The sequence below is a fragment of the Schistocerca americana genome, chromosome 2 (genome assembly GCF_021461395.2).
Source record: "Schistocerca americana isolate TAMUIC-IGC-003095 chromosome 2, iqSchAmer2.1, whole genome shotgun sequence".
NCBI classification, from domain to species: domain Eukaryota; kingdom Metazoa; phylum Arthropoda; class Insecta; order Orthoptera; family Acrididae; genus Schistocerca; species Schistocerca americana.
Genome location: NC_060120.1, coordinates 39,883,564 through 39,900,662, shown reverse-complemented (window position 1 = coordinate 39,900,662; position 17,099 = coordinate 39,883,564). Strand labels below are relative to the sequence as shown.

Here is a 17,099-nt window from a genome sequence, read left to right as displayed (position 1 = left end):
TCACTATAAGTCGTCTGTGAAGTAAGGTGCACACAAGCAGTTTCCGTGGTGTAGCGGTTATCACGTCTGCCTAACACGCAGAAGGTCCCCGTTTCGATCCCGGGCGGAAACACTTTTTCATCACTTTAAGCAAGACGTACTAACATGCATCTGCTACCATCTGTACCCGAAACCTTCGTAATCGCCTTCACGCGTCGGACCCGAGTGTCAATTGCTCACATCGAATAAGAAATTCATTTGATATTGACGGCGAGCTTTTTGCGCTGACTCAGCCACTGACGTGCGATCACTTTGCACAAAACGCTAGGGCTCGTCCGGGATTTGAACCCGGGACCTCCTGCACCCTAAGCAGGAATCATACCCCTAGACCAACGAGCCCTGTGAAACGGCGAATGCCAATTATTCCAGTCCCTCGATGTCGTCCAGGGTGCCCTGGAAGTCTCGTGTACGCTGGCGGGATGGGGGCGGCGCGAATTCCTGCGGTCGGCGGCCTTCCTGGGCTATTGGTACCTTCATGTAGAGCTGCCGCTGGGCTCGCACTGCCTGCTGCTGAGAAAGTGATTGCTTTTGCTGATATGACTTGCAATAACGACTGCGCGAAACGCCGCTATCTCGTTAGGGGTGCTACGGCAGACACCCTCTCGAGCACCCCGAAGACTTCTTGAGCCCTCGGCTGTGATGGGTTCCAGGCTGACAAAGGAACTGTCGTGTGTGCATTCGCGGACGAGAGAAAGTCTGAGGCAAGTTCGAGTGAACAAGGATGGACTCCTCAGGTCCGTCGTTTCCGTAGTGTAGCGGTTATCACGTCTGCTTCACACGCAGAAGGTCCCCGGTTCGATCCCGGGCGGGAACAGTATTTTCCTGCCTATGTCGTATTGTCCTCCAATGAGCCACGTCGTGTGTGGATCTGCTGCATGTCCCTTCGTTTGCAAGTACCACATTTATTGAATTTTTTAGTTACGATGGCAACATCACTATAAGTCGTCTGTGAAGTAAGGTGCACACAAGCAGTTTCCGTGGTGTAGCGGTTATCACGTCTGCCTAACACGCAGAAGGTCCCCGTTTCGATCCCGGGCGGAAACACTTTTTCATCACTTTAAGCAAGACGTACTAACATGCATCTGCTACCATCTGTACCCGAAACCTTCGTAATCGCCTTCACGCGTCGGACCCGAGTGTCAATTGCTCACATCGAATAAGAAATTCATTTGATATTGACGGCGAGCTTTTTGCGCTGACTCAGCCACTGACGTGCGATCACTTTGCACAAAACGCTAGGGCTCGTCCGGGATTTGAACCCGGGACCTCCTGCACCCTAAGCAGGAATCATACCCCTAGACCAACGAGCCCTGTGACACGGCGAATGCCAATTATTCCAGTCCCTCGATGTCGTCCAGGGTGCCCTGGAAGTCTCGTGTACGCTGGCGGGATGGGGGCGGCGCGAATTCCTGCGGTCGGCGGCCTTCCTGGGCTATTGGTACCTTCATGTAGAGCTGCCGCTGGGCTCGCACTGCCTGCTGCTGAGAAAGTGATTGCTTTTGCTGATATGACTTGCAATAACGACTGCGCGAAACGCCGCTATCTCGTTAGGGGTGCTACGGCAGACACCCTCTCGAGCACCCCGAAGACTTCTACAGCCCTCGGCTGTGATGGGTTCCAGGCTGACAAAGGAACTGTCGTGTGTGCATTCGCGGACGAGAGAAAGTCTGAGGCAAGTTCGAGTGAACAAGGATGGACTCCTCAGGTCCGTCGTTTCCGTAGTGTAGCGGTTATCACGTCTGCTTCACACGCAGAAGGTCCCCGGTTCGATCCCGGGCGGGAACAGTATTTTCCTGCCTATGTCGTATTGTCCTCCAATGAGCCACGTCGTGTGTGGATCTGCTGCATGTCCCTTCGTTTGCAAGTACCACATTTATTGAATTTTTTAGTTACGATGGCAACATCACTATAAGTCGTCTGTGAAGTAAGGTGCACACGAGCAGTTTCCGTGGTGTAGCGGTTATCACGTCTGCCTAACACGCAGAAGGTCCCCGTTTCGATCCCGGGCGGAAACACTTTTTCATCACTTTAAGCAAGACGTACTAACATGCATCTGCTACCATCTGTACCCGAAACCTTCGTAATCGCCTTCACGCGTCGGACCCGAGTGTCAATTGCTCACATCGAATAAGAAATTCATTTGATATTGACGGCGAGCTTTTTGCGCTGACTCAGCCACTGACGTGCGATCACTTTGCACAAAACGCTAGGGCTCGTCCGGGATTTGAACCCGGGACCTCCTGCACCCTAAGCAGGAATCATACCCCTAGACCAACGAGCCCTGTGACACGGCGAATGCCAATTATTCCAGTCCCTCGATGTCGTCCAGGGTGCCCTGGAAGTCTCGTGTACGCTGGCGGGATGGGGGCGGCGCGAATTCCTGCGGTCGGCTGCCTTCCTGGGCTATTGGTACCTTCATGTAGAGCTGCCGCTGGGCTCGCACTGCCTGCTGCTGAGAAAGTGATTGCTTTTGCTGATATGACTTGCAATAACGACTGCGCGAAACGCCGCTATCTCGTTAGGGGTGCTACGGCAGACACCCTCTCGAGCACCCCGAAGACTTCTTGAGCCCTCGGCTGTGATGGGTTCCAGGCTGACAAAGGAACTGTCGTGTGTGCATTCGCGGACGAGAGAAAGTCTGAGGCAAGTTCGAGTGAACAAGGATGGACTCCTCAGGTCCGTCGTTTCCGTAGTGTAGCGGTTATCACGTCTGCTTCACACGCAGAAGGTCCCCGGTTCGATCCCGGGCGGGAACAGTATTTTCCTGCCTATGTCGTATTGTCCTCCAATGAGCCACGTCGTGTGTGGATCTGCTGCATGTCCCTTCGTTTGCAAGTACCACATTTATTGAATTTTTTAGTTACGATGGCAACATCACTATAAGTCGTCTGTGAAGTAAGGTGCACACAAGCAGTTTCCGTGGTGTAGCGGTTATCACGTCTGCCTAACACGCAGAAGGTCCCCGTTTCGATCCCGGGCGGAAACACTTTTTCATCACTTTAAGCAAGACGTACTAACATGCATCTGCTACCATCTGTACCCGAAACCTTCGTAATCGCCTTCACGCGTCGGACCCGAGTGTCAATTGCTCACATCGAATAAGAAATTCATTTGATATTGACGGCGAGCTTTTTGCGCTGACTCAGCCACTGACGTGCGATCACTTTGCACAAAACGCTAGGGCTCGTCCGGGATTTGAACCCGGGACCTCCTGCACCCTAAGCAGGAATCATACCCCTAGACCAACGAGCCCTGTGACACGGCGAATGCCAATTATTCCAGTCCCTCGATGTCGTCCAGGGTGCCCTGGAAGTCTCGTGTACGCTGGCGGGATGGGGGCGGCGCGAATTCCTGCGGTCGGCGGCCTTCCTGGGCTATTGGTACCTTCATGTAGAGCTGCCGCTGGGCTCGCACTGCCTGCTGCTGAGAAAGTGATTGCTTTTGCTGATATGACTTGCAATAACGACTGCGCGAAACGCCGCTATCTCGTTAGGGGTGCTACGGCAGACACCCTCTCGAGCACCCCGAAGACTTCTTGAGCCCTCGGCTGTGATGGGTTCCAGGCTGACAAAGGAACTGTCGTGTGTGCATTCGCGGACGAGAGAAAGTCTGAGGCAAGTTCGAGTGAACAAGGATGGACTCCTCAGGTCCGTCGTTTCCGTAGTGTAGCGGTTATCACGTCTGCTTCACACGCAGAAGGTCCCCGGTTCGATCCCGGGCGGGAACAGTATTTTCCTGCCTATGTCGTATTGTCCTCCAATGAGCCACGTCGTGTGTGGATCTGCTGCATGTCCCTTCGTTTGCAAGTACCACATTTATTGAATTTTTTAGTTACGATGGCAACATCACTATAAGTCGTCTGTGAAGTAAGGTGCACACAAGCAGTTTCCGTGGTGTAGCGGTTATCACGTCTGCCTAACACGCAGAAGGTCCCCGTTTCGATCCCGGGCGGAAACACTTTTTCATCACTTTAAGCAAGACGTACTAACATGCATCTGCTACCATCTGTACCCGAAACCTTCGTAATCGCCTTCACGCGTCGGACCCGAGTGTCAATTGCTCACATCGAATAAGAAATTCATTTGATATTGACGGCGAGCTTTTTGCGCTGACTCAGCCACTGACGTGCGATCACTTTGCACAAAACGCTAGGGCTCGTCCGGGATTTGAACCCGGGACCTCCTGCACCCTAAGCAGGAATCATACCCCTAGACCAACGAGCCCTGTGACACGGCGAATGCCAATTATTCCAGTCCCTCGATGTCGTCCAGGGTGCCCTGGAAGTCTCGTGTACGCTGGCGGGATGGGGGCGGCGCGAATTCCTGCGGTCGGCGGCCTTCCTGGGCTATTGGTACCTTCATGTAGAGCTGCGGCTGGGCTCGCACTGCCTGCTGCTGAGAAAGTGATTGCTTTTGCTGATATGACTTGCAATAACGACTGCGCGAAACGCCGCTATCTCGTTAGGGGTGCTACGGCAGACACCCTCTCGAGCACCCCGAAGACTTCTTGAGCCCTCGGCTGTGATGGGTTCCAGGCTGACAAAGGAACTGTCGTGTGTGCATTCGCGGACGAGAGAAAGTCTGAGGCAAGTTCGAGTGAACAAGGATGGACTCCTCAGGTCCGTCGTTTCCGTAGTGTAGCGGTTATCACGTCTGCTTCACACGCAGAAGGTCCCCGGTTCGATCCCGGGCGGGAACAGTATTTTCCTGCCTATGTCGTATTGTCCTCCAATGAGCCACGTCGTGTGTGGATCTGCTGCATGTCCCTTCGTTTGCAAGTACCACATTTATTGAATTTTTTAGTTACGATGGCAACATCACTATAAGTCGTCTGTGAAGTAAGGTGCACACGAGCAGTTTCCGTGGTGTAGCGGTTATCACGTCTGCCTAACACGCAGAAGGTCCCCGTTTCGATCCCGGGCGGAAACACTTTTTCATCACTTTAAGCAAGACGTACTAACATGCATCTGCTACCATCTGTACCCGAAACCTTCGTAATCGCCTTCACGCGTCGGACCCGAGTGTCAATTGCTCACATCGAATAAGAAATTCATTTGATATTGACGGCGAGCTTTTTGCGCTGACTCAGCCACTGACGTGCGATCACTTTGCACAAAACGCTAGGGCTCGTCCGGGATTTGAACCCGGGACCTCCTGCACCCTAAGCAGGAATCATACCCCTAGACCAACGAGCCCTGTGACACGGCGAATGCCAATTATTCCAGTCCCTCGATGTCGTCCAGGGTGCCCTGGAAGTCTCGTGTACGCTGGCGGGATGGGGGCGGCGCGAATTCCTGCGGTCGGCGGCCTTCCTGGGCTATTGGTACCTTCATGTAGAGCTGCCGCTGGGCTCGCACTGCCTGCTGCTGAGAAAGTGATTGCTTTTGCTGATATGACTTGCAATAACGACTGCGCGAAACGCCGCTATCTCGTTAGGGGTGCTACGGCAGACACCCTCTCGAGCACCCCGAAGACTTCTTGAGCCCTCGGCTGTGATGGGTTCCAGGCTGACAAAGGAACTGTCGTGTGTGCATTCGCGGACGAGAGAAAGTCTGAGGCAAGTTCGAGTGAACAAGGATGGACTCCTCAGGTCCGTCGTTTCCGTAGTGTAGCGGTTATCACGTCTGCTTCACACGCAGAAGGTCCCCGGTTCGATCCCGGGCGGGAACAGTATTTTCCTGCCTATGTCGTATTGTCCTCCAATGAGCCACGTCGTGTGTGGATCTGCTGCATGTCCCTTCGTTTGCAAGTACCACATTTATTGAATTTTTTAGTTACGATGGCAACATCACTATAAGTCGTCTGTGAAGTAAGGTGCACACAAGCAGTTTCCGTGGTGTAGCGGTTATCACGTCTGCCTAACACGCAGAAGGTCCCCGTTTCGATCCCGGGCGGAAACACTTTTTCATCACTTTAAGCAAGACGTACTAACATGCATCTGCTACCATCTGTACCCGAAACCTTCGTAATCGCCTTCACGCGTCGGACCCGAGTGTCAATTGCTCACATCGAATAAGAAATTCATTTGATATTGACGGCGAGCTTTTTGCGCTGACTCAGCCACTGACGTGCGATCACTTTGCACAAAACGCTAGGGCTCGTCCGGGATTTGAACCCGGGACCTCCTGCACCCTAAGCAGGAATCATACCCCTAGACCAACGAGCCCTGTGACACGGCGAATGCCAATTATTCCAGTCCCTCGATGTCGTCCAGGGTGCCCTGGAAGTCTCGTGTACGCTGGCGGGATGGGGGCGGCGCGAATTCCTGCGGTCGGCGGCCTTCCTGGGCTATTGGTACCTTCATGTAGAGCTGCCGCTGGGCTCGCACTGCCTGCTGCTGAGAAAGTGATTGCTTTTGCTGATATGACTTGCAATAACGACTGCGCGAAACGCCGCTATCTCGTTAGGGGTGCTACGGCAGACACCCTCTCGAGCACCCCGAAGACTTCTTGAGCCCTCGGCTGTGATGGGTTCCAGGCTGACAAAGGAACTGTCGTGTGTGCATTCGCGGACGAGAGAAAGTCTGAGGCAAGTTCGAGTGAACAAGGATGGACTCCTCAGGTCCGTCGTTTCCGTAGTGTAGCGGTTATCACGTCTGCTTCACACGCAGAAGGTCCCCGGTTCGATCCCGGGCGGGAACAGTATTTTCCTGCCTATGTCGTATTGTCCTCCAATGAGCCACGTCGTGTGTGGATCTGCTGCATGTCCCTTCGTTTGCAAGTACCACATTTATTGAATTTTTTAGTTACGATGGCAACATCACTATAAGTCGTCTGTGAAGTAAGGTGCACACGAGCAGTTTCCGTGGTGTAGCGGTTATCACGTCTGCCTAACACGCAGAAGGTCCCCGTTTCGATCCCGGGCGGAAACACTTTTTCATCACTTTAAGCAAGACGTACTAACATGCATCTGCTACCATCTGTACCCGAAACCTTCGTAATCGCCTTCACGCGTCGGACCCGAGTGTCAATTGCTCACATCGAATAAGAAATTCATTTGATATTGACGGCGAGCTTTTTGCGCTGACTCAGCCACTGACGTGCGATCACTTTGCACAAAACGCTAGGGCTCGTCCGGGATTTGAACCCGGGACCTCCTGCACCCTAAGCAGGAATCATACCCCTAGACCAACGAGCCCTGTGACACGGCGAATGCCAATTATTCCAGTCCCTCGATGTCGTCCAGGGTGCCCTGGAAGTCTCGTGTACGCTGGCGGGATGGGGGCGGCGCGAATTCCTGCGGTCGGCGGCCTTCCTGGGCTATTGGTACCTTCATGTAGAGCTGCCGCTGGGCTCGCACTGCCTGCTGCTGAGAAAGTGATTGCTTTTGCTGATATGACTTGCAATAACGACTGCGCGAAACGCCGCTATCTCGTTAGGGGTGCTACGGCAGACACCCTCTCGAGCACCCCGAAGACTTCTTGAGCCCTCGGCTGTGATGGGTTCCAGGCTGACAAAGGAACTGTCGTGTGTGCATTCGCGGACGAGAGAAAGTCTGAGGCAAGTTCGAGTGAACAAGGATGGACTCCTCAGGTCCGTCGTTTCCGTAGTGTAGCGGTTATCACGTCTGCTTCACACGCAGAAGGTCCCCGGTTCGATCCCGGGCGGGAACAGTATTTTCCTGCCTATGTCGTATTGTCCTCCAATGAGCCACGTCGTGTGTGGATCTGCTGCATGTCCCTTCGTTTGCAAGTACCACATTTATTGAATTTTTTAGTTACGATGGCAACATCACTATAAGTCGTCTGTGAAGTAAGGTGCACACAAGCAGTTTCCGTGGTGTAGCGGTTATCACGTCTGCCTAACACGCAGAAGGTCCCCGTTTCGATCCCGGGCGGAAACACTTTTTCATCACTTTAAGCAAGACGTACTAACATGCATCTGCTACCATCTGTACCCGAAACCTTCGTAATCGCCTTCACGCGTCGGACCCGAGTGTCAATTGCTCACATCGAATAAGAAATTCATTTGATATTGACGGCGAGCTTTTTGCGCTGACTCAGCCACTGACGTGCGATCACTTTGCACAAAACGCTAGGGCTCGTCCGGGATTTGAACCCGGGACCTCCTGCACCCTAAGCAGGAATCATACCCCTAGACCAACGAGCCCTGTGACACGGCGAATGCCAATTATTCCAGTCCCTCGATGTCGTCCAGGGTGCCCTGGAAGTCTCGTGTACGCTGGCGGGATGGGGGCGGCGCGAATTCCTGCGGTCGGCGGCCTTCCTGGGCTATTGGTACCTTCATGTAGAGCTGCCGCTGGGCTCGCACTGCCTGCTGCTGAGAAAGTGATTGCTTTTGCTGATATGACTTGCAATAACGACTGCGCGAAACGCCGCTATCTCGTTAGGGGTGCTACGGCAGACACCCTCTCGAGCACCCCGAAGACTTCTTGAGCCCTCGGCTGTGATGGGTTCCAGGCTGACAAAGGAACTGTCGTGTGTGCATTCGCGGACGAGAGAAAGTCTGAGGCAAGTTCGAGTGAACAAGGATGGACTCCTCAGGTCCGTCGTTTCCGTAGTGTAGCGGTTATCACGTCTGCTTCACACGCAGAAGGTCCCCGGTTCGATCCCGGGCGGGAACAGTATTTTCCTGCCTATGTCGTATTGTCCTCCAATGAGCCACGTCGTGTGTGGATCTGCTGCATGTCCCTTCGTTTGCAAGTACCACATTTATTGAATTTTTTAGTTACGATGGCAACATCACTATAAGTCGTCTGTGAAGTAAGGTGCACACGAGCAGTTTCCGTGGTGTAGCGGTTATCACGTCTGCCTAACACGCAGAAGGTCCCCGTTTCGATCCCGGGCGGAAACACTTTTTCATCACTTTAAGCAAGACGTACTAACATGCATCTGCTACCATCTGTACCCGAAACCTTCGTAATCGCCTTCACGCGTCGGACCCGAGTGTCAATTGCTCACATCGAATAAGAAATTCATTTGATATTGACGGCGAGCTTTTTGCGCTGACTCAGCCACTGACGTGCGATCACTTTGCACAAAACGCTAGGGCTCGTCCGGGATTTGAACCCGGGACCTCCTGCACCCTAAGCAGGAATCATACCCCTAGACCAACGAGCCCTGTGACACGGCGAATGCCAATTATTCCAGTCCCTCGATGTCGTCCAGGGTGCCCTGGAAGTCTCGTGTACGCTGGCGGGATGGGGGCGGCGCGAATTCCTGCGGTCGGCGGCCTTCCTGGGCTATTGGTACCTTCATGTAGAGCTGCCGCTGGGCTCGCACTGCCTGCTGCTGAGAAAGTGATTGCTTTTGCTGATATGACTTGCAATAACGACTGCGCGAAACGCCGCTATCTCGTTAGGGGTGCTACGGCAGACACCCTCTCGAGCACCCCGAAGACTTCTTGAGCCCTCGGCTGTGATGGGTTCCAGGCTGACAAAGGAACTGTCGTGTGTGCATTCGCGGACGAGAGAAAGTCTGAGGCAAGTTCGAGTGAACAAGGATGGACTCCTCAGGTCCGTCGTTTCCGTAGTGTAGCGGTTATCACGTCTGCTTCACACGCAGAAGGTCCCCGGTTCGATCCCGGGCGGGAACAGTATTTTCCTGCCTATGTCGTATTGTCCTCCAATGAGCCACGTCGTGTGTGGATCTGCTGCATGTCCCTTCGTTTGCAAGTACCACATTTATTGAATTTTTTAGTTACGGGCGGGAACAGTATTTTCCTGCCTATGTCGTATTGTCCTCCAATGAGCCACGTCGTGTGTGGATCTGCTGCATGTCCCTTCGTTTGCAAGTACCACATTTATTGAATTTTTTAGTTACGATGGCAACATCACTATAAGTCGTCTGTGAAGTAAGGTGCACACAAGCAGTTTCCGTGGTGTAGCGGTTATCACGTCTGCCTAACACAGTTCCGCCGCGGCCGCGGCCGTGTGCAGACGTGCGGTGGTGGTCGCTTCGCTTGTGCTTAAGAGCGCACGCAGCTGTTGGTACTGTAAGTACTACTTCACGAAAGTGATGGAGGATGAGTTGAGATGTTATACGCTACGATTTGGATTTCCGTATGGATATGCTCGACCACATGTTCACGAACTTATTGACTGGTTTTACGATCGATTAGGACTGCGAGATGACGAAGTTCTTGGGTTTTCGTATGATTTTCTTGCGAACGCTGTTTATGTAAAATTGATTAGTGACGATCCTTGCGTTCGTATTATGACCCTCACGGAAGGCACTGTGGATTTTGTGACTTCTAAAGGCGAAATTTGTAAAGTATCTGTTAGTCATCCTGGACTAGGGCTACGAACCGTCCGTATATTTAATCTGCCTTTCGAAGTTAGCTTCGATAGAATTCGGCAAGCTTTGTCTCCCTACGGTAATGTCTTGCAAATTCATGCCGAGCAATGGAGGGGTTACAAACATTTCAATGTTGATAACGGCGTTCGGAATGCTAAAATTGATTTAACGAAGCACATCCCGTCCAACATTTTGGTGCAGGGTTTTCGAGCGCTGGTGATGTACGAAGGACAACCGCGAACTTGTGTAATATGTGGTTCTACCGACCATTTAAAATCTGCTTGTTCCCGTGTCCGGGCGGGTCGCCGAGGAATGCAACATCGTCTTACACCTCTCGATGGGCACGATGGCAATCGGTTGTCTTACGCGCGGACATTGATGGAGTCGCCTACGACACAACCGACGCTCCACCAACCGGCTGCGGTGACCCCAGACGCCGGCGCGGTCATTGTCAACAACTCTGCGGCAACCCCCGAATGTCCCGTTCGTAGTGATGTCACCGATATCGACAGCCATGCTGCACACCTGCAGGTTTCCCCGACTGTCGGCCTTCGTGCCGACCATGCCGGACCGACTCCTGTCCCTACTCCAACTACGTCCGTCGAGCTGAAACAGTTGTCGGATGGTGGCGACAGGTCGCGCGTTTCTTGCCCCCCTGACGTTGCGCCCCCCACTCCCCTCCTTCTCGGCAGTGACCTATCTGAGGAAGGCTCTACACACAGCCGCTTGACGGACGTCAAAACCGTTTCTGACGCTGACGCACCTCCCCCAAGAACTGGGAAATCTAAGCGGTCGGCACGGAAGCAGAGTGCGGAGGAGATCCGCACTCTGGAAAAGAAACTGCAGCGCACTATAAAGCAGATCCGAAAAGACGGCAGTGAACGCGGCGGCACAGATGAAATGGGTTCCGTCGCGCGCCACGTGGGGGAGGCCGATATGGAGATGCATGTCGACCGTCCGAGTCCTGAGCTGATGGATACTGGCCATCAGCATACGCCAGCCGAGAAGTCTTGGGCAGACGAAAGTGAATAACACGGACCCTTTCTATCCCCACCATGCAAGATTATAAACTTGCCACAGTTAATTTAAATAGGATCACATCCGATGTCAAACTTAAATGCTTGACCGACTATCTATATGCCGCCGATATAGATATAGTTTTCTTCCAAGAAGTTGTGTCCCCCAAGGTTGGAGAAATACCTGGGTATGATGCCATATTAAATCTTGGCACTGAAGCGGGCACTGCGATTTTATTCAAAGCTGGCATCGCTTACCAACCTACAGCGATTTTAGAAACGGGACGCGGCATTGCCGCCCAATTACAGGATTTGCTTCTCCTGAACGTGTACGCCCCGACAGGGTCCGCTGGCAGAAGGGACAGAAGTGAATTTTTTAGGGCTGAAGTTGTGACCTTATTGCCGAACGTTCGACTGAAGATCATCCTGGGTGGGGATTTCAACTGCGTTTTACGCAACGAAGATCAAAGTCCGAATTTTAATTTTTGTCCCGAGCTACTAACGTTAACAGATGGACTGCATTTACAAGATAGTTGGTGTCACCTTCGACCAGACACGATGGGCTATACCTATGTGAGCGCTGCTTCTTCTAGCCGTCTGGATAGGTTTTATGTTTCTCAAGATCTTTTACATACCATTCGTGATTGTGAACTATGGCCGCTCAGTTTTAGTGACCACACCGCATACCATCTAACGATTCGGCATGTGCGGCAGAAGACATTTTTGGGACGCGGCACGTGGCAGCTGAATGTCTCGCTGCTAGATGAAGCGGATTTACGGTGTTGCCTCGTTGACACCTGGCAGCAGTGCCTCCAGAGGCAAGCTCGGTATAGGGAGCGCGTTCTTTGGTGGACGGAGTTTGTTAAGCCGCGGATTAAGAAATGTATTTGCCAGTTTGCCAGGACCAGGGCTTATTGGAGGAAACGGTCTCTAGAATTTTATTTCCTCGGTTTACGCCAGCTGTACAGCGATCCATCTGCTTTGTCCGACAACCTGATCCGCATCAAGCGTATCAAAGCCAAAATTACTGCTTTAGTTCGTGACGCACTTGTTGGCACTCGGGTCCGATCGCGCTGTTCTGATGACGTCTCCCACGAGTCCGCATCGTTATTCCATATCATACGGGAAACCAAACGTGGTAAACAAAAAATTATTGCTCATCTGAAGGATGCTGGCGGGAATCTGTACAATGAACAGGGTGCTATCAAGACGCATGTCTTCAATTATTTTCGACAACATTATTCCGAGTCAGATACCGATCTATCCGCGGGGGATGATTTTTTAAACGACATCGCCTCCACAGTGGATCAGGATGATAACGCTGCTCTCTTGGCCACTGTCACCAACTCTGAAGTTAAGTCCATCCTTGCGTGCGCTGCCAAGAACAAAGCTGCCGGCTTAGACGGCTTGCCGGTCGAATTTTATTCACGGTTCTGGGATGTGATCGGCGACGAATTGACCGCCATGTATAACGAACTGTTATCGCATGCTGCCTTCCCCCCGCAGTTCACGGAAGGCATGGTTGTCCTGGTTCCTAAAACATCCAATCCGACTATGTTAAATGACTTTCGGCCAATTACGTTGCTTAACTCTGATTTCAAGATCTTGACTAGGATTATAAACACCAGGCTTAAAGTACTTCTTGGCAAAGTACTTGGCCCTTATCAGACGGGTGCAGTCAGTGGTCGATCGATGTTGAATGCCCTGTGTGAATATCGCGACCTGACTTATTTAACTTGGATTACCAACACTGATTTGGCGTTATTGTTTCTCGACTTCGATAAGGCGTTTGACAGAATTAATCACGGTTTTTTATTGCGCACAATGAGTCAAATGGGATTCAACCAGCGTTTTCGACAGCTTATTCAGAAATGTATCTGCGGAACGTCTTCACGCGTGAAGGTTAACGGCCAGTTAACCGCCCCCGTGCCCATACGACAAGCAGTGCGACAAGGGTGCCCCCTTTCTATGACGTTATTCTCGATCGCTATAGAACCACTTCTTAAAAAGTTTTACGTAACTTTACACGGGTTGCAAACGTTACACACCAAAACGGTCTGCCACGCCTATGCCGACGATATCAGTGTGCTTATTACTAACACCGAAGAGCTGGGGTCAGTTCGTCGGATTGTCCATCAGTACTCTGTCGCTTGTGGCGCTCGACTTAATGAGCGAAAGTCCAAAATCATGCCGTTAGGTCGCAACCCCAATTCCATCGATATTTCTTGGTTGGACAGGACCGAAGACCTGTGGCATCTAGGCCTGGTTATATCACCGAACCCCCAGGCCATGCTCCACGTGAATTGGGAACGCAAGCTTACCATCTTACGTGCGGTGATCAAAGAACATAACATGCGGTCTTTAGACCGGATGCAGAGGGCACAGTTTATTAATAGTTACGTTTTCAGTAAGCTCTATCACACTGCCGCTGTTTTACCAATCCCGACAGCCATTGCGAAAAAAATTTTAGCACTTGCTTGCTGGTATGTCTGGAGAGGGAACATTTTTAAAGTTTCCTTTAAAGCTACCTCGTTACTTCGTTCCCGAGGTGGCTTAGGCGTCAAAGACGTTGAATCCCAATGTGTGGCGACTTTTTTAACTCGTACTTCCCGCATACTACACAGTAACCCAAATAGTCTCACTGCACGGCTTTTCAACACCTTACGTCCAAAGGATTTGTCTGCGCCTGCGTCTGTGGGCCACATTCATCCTGAGCTTGGCTATATCCGGCGGTATTATGTGGAGCTAAGCTATGTTCAGGACAACCCGCATCCGTTCAACACGGCGGCCACCTATCGTGCTCTTACTCAATGGCAGCTGGATAACCCAATCGAGAAGAAATATTTAGGCAAAAACTGGAGAAATGTCTGGAAGAACATCAGTTATTCGCTCCTTCGCTCCAGAGTTCGAGCTGTTTGGTATGACGCTGTCAATGAGGTGATTCCCACTGGAGAGAAATTGCACAAAATCAAGCTGCGGCCCACCCCGTTTTGTGAGAAGTGTAACCTAGTGGAAACGCTGCCGCATCTCTTCCACTGCAGGGATCAAACACAAATATGGCAGTGGACACGAAAGAAACTCGCTGTCATTAATAGGACGTCGGATACTTCCATTCAACTTCAAGACGCGCTCCAACCAGACTGGCAGCTTTATCCTCAATCTAAGAATAATAGTTATGTCTGGCTCATGGGCCAGTTCGTCTATTACATGCTTGTCCATACAACGCCAACGCTACACGATTATCAGATGTACCTCATCGAAGAGTATTATGCGATTAAGAAATTGCGACAGTATAAAGACCAGTTTCAAAATTTTCTCACTATTGCTTTAAGTGATGGAAGAATTTAAGTTTACAGATCCATTGGACGGAGTTTTCTTTCTTTTTTTTCACTACTTTGTTATATTGTTTGTTTCCATGGATTTGGTCTGCTCCGCACCATCAGATGCGGGTGATTTGCATCATGGGTCACACGACGGTACAGAGTGCACTGCACTCGGCCTCGAACATTTAATTGTATTTGGGAGTTCCTTTTCATTTTCAAATGACAGCACTTTACTTTTGGTTCCGCAGGGCGTCACCCAGAAGAGGCACCTCATTTGTTTACTTTCATTTCGCATTATCTTCATCAAAGCTGCACGACGATTTCGTACGAACCAGGAGTTTCCAGCAGCCTCTCTTCCTCCTATCAAGAGGCTTTACGAGACGGGAAATGGTTGTTTGGCATGTCCCTGCTCTTGGTGTCACCACGTTACCAGCGCTCATCTTCCAACGCATGGCATGCTCAGGGTTTTGAGAAGCAGCAATCCACAATCAACCATCGGGAAACCGAATGCACAATACTCATCAACGACATGGCCACTGGGACAATTATTCTACGTGAAGACCAACTTTGAGTATCTGCTGTGCTGGATTCATGGTGTGCTGCGTAATCCACAGACCAGACATGGATTTCTTTTTATCATTCTGTTTATATCTATAAACATAATGGAACACACATGACGCCACCTTGCAAATTAACCAAAATATAATAATGAATACATAACAATAAAATCAAATCACAAAACCATGCAATTGGGTGCGGGGTATGGCGGTGACATCGTGGCCAGGCCTCCGGATTGCGACCCCTGCCCACCTTGCCGCCGGCTGCCTAGCACTCACGTGCATAAAATAAAAATTGCAAAAAAATAAAAAACAAAAAAATAAAAAAAGGATTAAAAAAAAGAAAAAAAGTGGCTAAAAAAATGGTGTAACGGAAAAAACAAAAAAAATGGATAAGGCGTCGGACTAAAAAAAAACCAGAGGTCCGTGGATCGAAACCACGCTCTGCTAAAATTATTTCAAAAAAAAAAAAAATAAAAAAAAAAACAAAAAAAAACAAAAAAAAGGTGGCCGAGTGGTAATAAAAAAAAAAAGAAAAAAAAATAAAAAAAAAAGTGGCGCAATTGGTTAGCGCACGGTACTTATAAGACAGAAAACAAAATAAAAAAAAAAAAAAAACACGCAGAAGGTCCCCGGTTCGATCCCAGGCGGAAACACTTTTTCATCACTTTAAGCAAGACTTACTAACATGCATCTGCTACCATCTGCCGCTGGGCTAGCACTGCCTGCTGCTGAGAAAGTGATTGCTTTTGCTGATATGACTTGCAATAACGACTGCGCGAAACGCCGCTATCTCGTTAGGGGTGCTACGGCAGACACCCTCTCGAGCACCCCGAAGACTTCTTGAGCCCTCGGCTGTGATGGGTTCCAGGCTGACAAAGGAACTGTCGTGTGTGCATTCGCGGACGAGAGAAAGGCTGAGGCAAGTTGGAGTGAACAAGGATGGATTCCTCGGGTCCGTCGTTTCCGTAGTGTAGCGGTTATCACGTCTGCTTCACACGCAGAAGGTCCCCTGTTCGATCCCGGGCGGGAACAGTATTTTCCTGCCTATGTCGTATTGTCCTCCAATGAGCCACGTCGTGTGTGGATCTGCTGCATGTCCCTTCGTTTGCAAGTACCACATTTATTGAATTTTTCAGTTACGATGGCAACAGCATTACAAGTTGCCTGTGAAGTAATGTGCCCACAAGCAGTTTCCGTGGTGTAGCGGTTATCACGTCTGCCTAACACGCAGAAGGTCCCCGGTTCGATCCCGGGCGGAAACACTTTTTCATCACTTTAAGCAAGACGTACTAACATGCATCTGCTACCATCTGTACCCGAAACCTTCGTAATCGCCTTTACGCGTCGGACCACAGCGTCAATTGCTCACATCGAATAAGAAATTCATTTGATATTGACGGCGAGCTTTTTGCGCTGACTCAGCCACTGACGTGCGACCAGTTTGCAGAAAACGCTAGGGCTTGTCCGGGATTTGAACCCGGGACCTCTTGCACCCTAAGCAGGAATCATACCCCTTTCTTTTTTTTTTTTTTTTTTTTTTTTTTAAGAGGGACATACGCTGAAGCTTGAGAGCAATAGTCCGAAGCAGCGGTTGCAGGGACAATACGAATAAAGACATAGAGAGGGGACTACCCTGAGGCACCCCGCGGCGGATAGCAATGGGCGGCGTCAGCTGCCCATTGACTGACACCCGAGCTGTTATTCCCCTATACAAATTGCCAAGAACACCACGTGATGAAGCGTTAAAACCTATTGTACCTAAAACACATGACTGACGTGATCAAAAGCCTTATAAAAATCAAGGAAGGCAAAGGCACAATGTACGTTTGTAACCGCCGCAACCGAGACAACATCCCGATATTCGGCTACTGGTGTCAGAATAGATCGATCATGAATACAACACTGAT

The 17,099-nt window shown here is 50.8% G+C and overlaps 32 non-coding genes across 32 annotated transcripts; 22 read left to right on the top strand and 10 right to left on the bottom strand.

The window, feature by feature from the left end:
* Positions 1-39: 39 nt before the first annotated feature.
* Positions 40-112, top strand: Trnav-aac. The gene has a single exon. It is a non-coding gene; the product is annotated as a tRNA-Val (tRNA).
* Positions 113-306: 194 nt separating this feature from the next.
* On the bottom strand, positions 307-378 carry Trnap-agg. Its single transcript has one exon. It is a non-coding gene; the product is annotated as a tRNA-Pro (tRNA).
* Positions 379-780: 402 nt separating this feature from the next.
* Positions 781-853, top strand: Trnav-cac. The gene has a single exon. It is a non-coding gene; the product is annotated as a tRNA-Val (tRNA).
* Positions 854-1,010: 157 nt separating this feature from the next.
* Trnav-aac lies at positions 1,011-1,083 on the top strand. Its single transcript has one exon. It is a non-coding gene; the product is annotated as a tRNA-Val (tRNA).
* A 194-nt stretch (positions 1,084-1,277) lies between these two features.
* Trnap-agg lies at positions 1,278-1,349 on the bottom strand. The gene has a single exon. It is a non-coding gene; the product is annotated as a tRNA-Pro (tRNA).
* A 402-nt stretch (positions 1,350-1,751) lies between these two features.
* Positions 1,752-1,824, top strand: Trnav-cac. Its single transcript has one exon. It is a non-coding gene; the product is annotated as a tRNA-Val (tRNA).
* A 157-nt stretch (positions 1,825-1,981) lies between these two features.
* On the top strand, positions 1,982-2,054 carry Trnav-aac. Its single transcript has one exon. It is a non-coding gene; the product is annotated as a tRNA-Val (tRNA).
* A 194-nt stretch (positions 2,055-2,248) lies between these two features.
* Trnap-agg lies at positions 2,249-2,320 on the bottom strand. Its single transcript has one exon. It is a non-coding gene; the product is annotated as a tRNA-Pro (tRNA).
* A 402-nt stretch (positions 2,321-2,722) lies between these two features.
* Trnav-cac lies at positions 2,723-2,795 on the top strand. The gene has a single exon. It is a non-coding gene; the product is annotated as a tRNA-Val (tRNA).
* Positions 2,796-2,952: 157 nt separating this feature from the next.
* Trnav-aac lies at positions 2,953-3,025 on the top strand. The gene has a single exon. It is a non-coding gene; the product is annotated as a tRNA-Val (tRNA).
* Positions 3,026-3,219: 194 nt separating this feature from the next.
* Positions 3,220-3,291, bottom strand: Trnap-agg. Its single transcript has one exon. It is a non-coding gene; the product is annotated as a tRNA-Pro (tRNA).
* A 402-nt stretch (positions 3,292-3,693) lies between these two features.
* On the top strand, positions 3,694-3,766 carry Trnav-cac. Its single transcript has one exon. It is a non-coding gene; the product is annotated as a tRNA-Val (tRNA).
* A 157-nt stretch (positions 3,767-3,923) lies between these two features.
* Positions 3,924-3,996, top strand: Trnav-aac. Its single transcript has one exon. It is a non-coding gene; the product is annotated as a tRNA-Val (tRNA).
* Positions 3,997-4,190: 194 nt separating this feature from the next.
* Trnap-agg lies at positions 4,191-4,262 on the bottom strand. The gene has a single exon. It is a non-coding gene; the product is annotated as a tRNA-Pro (tRNA).
* A 402-nt stretch (positions 4,263-4,664) lies between these two features.
* Positions 4,665-4,737, top strand: Trnav-cac. The gene has a single exon. It is a non-coding gene; the product is annotated as a tRNA-Val (tRNA).
* Positions 4,738-4,894: 157 nt separating this feature from the next.
* Positions 4,895-4,967, top strand: Trnav-aac. The gene has a single exon. It is a non-coding gene; the product is annotated as a tRNA-Val (tRNA).
* A 194-nt stretch (positions 4,968-5,161) lies between these two features.
* Trnap-agg lies at positions 5,162-5,233 on the bottom strand. Its single transcript has one exon. It is a non-coding gene; the product is annotated as a tRNA-Pro (tRNA).
* Positions 5,234-5,635: 402 nt separating this feature from the next.
* Trnav-cac lies at positions 5,636-5,708 on the top strand. Its single transcript has one exon. It is a non-coding gene; the product is annotated as a tRNA-Val (tRNA).
* A 157-nt stretch (positions 5,709-5,865) lies between these two features.
* On the top strand, positions 5,866-5,938 carry Trnav-aac. The gene has a single exon. It is a non-coding gene; the product is annotated as a tRNA-Val (tRNA).
* A 194-nt stretch (positions 5,939-6,132) lies between these two features.
* On the bottom strand, positions 6,133-6,204 carry Trnap-agg. Its single transcript has one exon. It is a non-coding gene; the product is annotated as a tRNA-Pro (tRNA).
* Positions 6,205-6,606: 402 nt separating this feature from the next.
* On the top strand, positions 6,607-6,679 carry Trnav-cac. Its single transcript has one exon. It is a non-coding gene; the product is annotated as a tRNA-Val (tRNA).
* Positions 6,680-6,836: 157 nt separating this feature from the next.
* Positions 6,837-6,909, top strand: Trnav-aac. The gene has a single exon. It is a non-coding gene; the product is annotated as a tRNA-Val (tRNA).
* A 194-nt stretch (positions 6,910-7,103) lies between these two features.
* On the bottom strand, positions 7,104-7,175 carry Trnap-agg. The gene has a single exon. It is a non-coding gene; the product is annotated as a tRNA-Pro (tRNA).
* Positions 7,176-7,577: 402 nt separating this feature from the next.
* Positions 7,578-7,650, top strand: Trnav-cac. The gene has a single exon. It is a non-coding gene; the product is annotated as a tRNA-Val (tRNA).
* Positions 7,651-7,807: 157 nt separating this feature from the next.
* On the top strand, positions 7,808-7,880 carry Trnav-aac. Its single transcript has one exon. It is a non-coding gene; the product is annotated as a tRNA-Val (tRNA).
* A 194-nt stretch (positions 7,881-8,074) lies between these two features.
* On the bottom strand, positions 8,075-8,146 carry Trnap-agg. Its single transcript has one exon. It is a non-coding gene; the product is annotated as a tRNA-Pro (tRNA).
* Positions 8,147-8,548: 402 nt separating this feature from the next.
* Trnav-cac lies at positions 8,549-8,621 on the top strand. The gene has a single exon. It is a non-coding gene; the product is annotated as a tRNA-Val (tRNA).
* A 157-nt stretch (positions 8,622-8,778) lies between these two features.
* Trnav-aac lies at positions 8,779-8,851 on the top strand. The gene has a single exon. It is a non-coding gene; the product is annotated as a tRNA-Val (tRNA).
* Positions 8,852-9,045: 194 nt separating this feature from the next.
* Trnap-agg lies at positions 9,046-9,117 on the bottom strand. Its single transcript has one exon. It is a non-coding gene; the product is annotated as a tRNA-Pro (tRNA).
* Positions 9,118-9,519: 402 nt separating this feature from the next.
* Trnav-cac lies at positions 9,520-9,592 on the top strand. Its single transcript has one exon. It is a non-coding gene; the product is annotated as a tRNA-Val (tRNA).
* Positions 9,593-16,151: 6,559 nt separating this feature from the next.
* On the top strand, positions 16,152-16,224 carry Trnav-cac. Its single transcript has one exon. It is a non-coding gene; the product is annotated as a tRNA-Val (tRNA).
* Positions 16,225-16,381: 157 nt separating this feature from the next.
* Positions 16,382-16,454, top strand: Trnav-aac. The gene has a single exon. It is a non-coding gene; the product is annotated as a tRNA-Val (tRNA).
* The last annotated feature ends 645 nt before the right edge of the window (positions 16,455-17,099 follow it).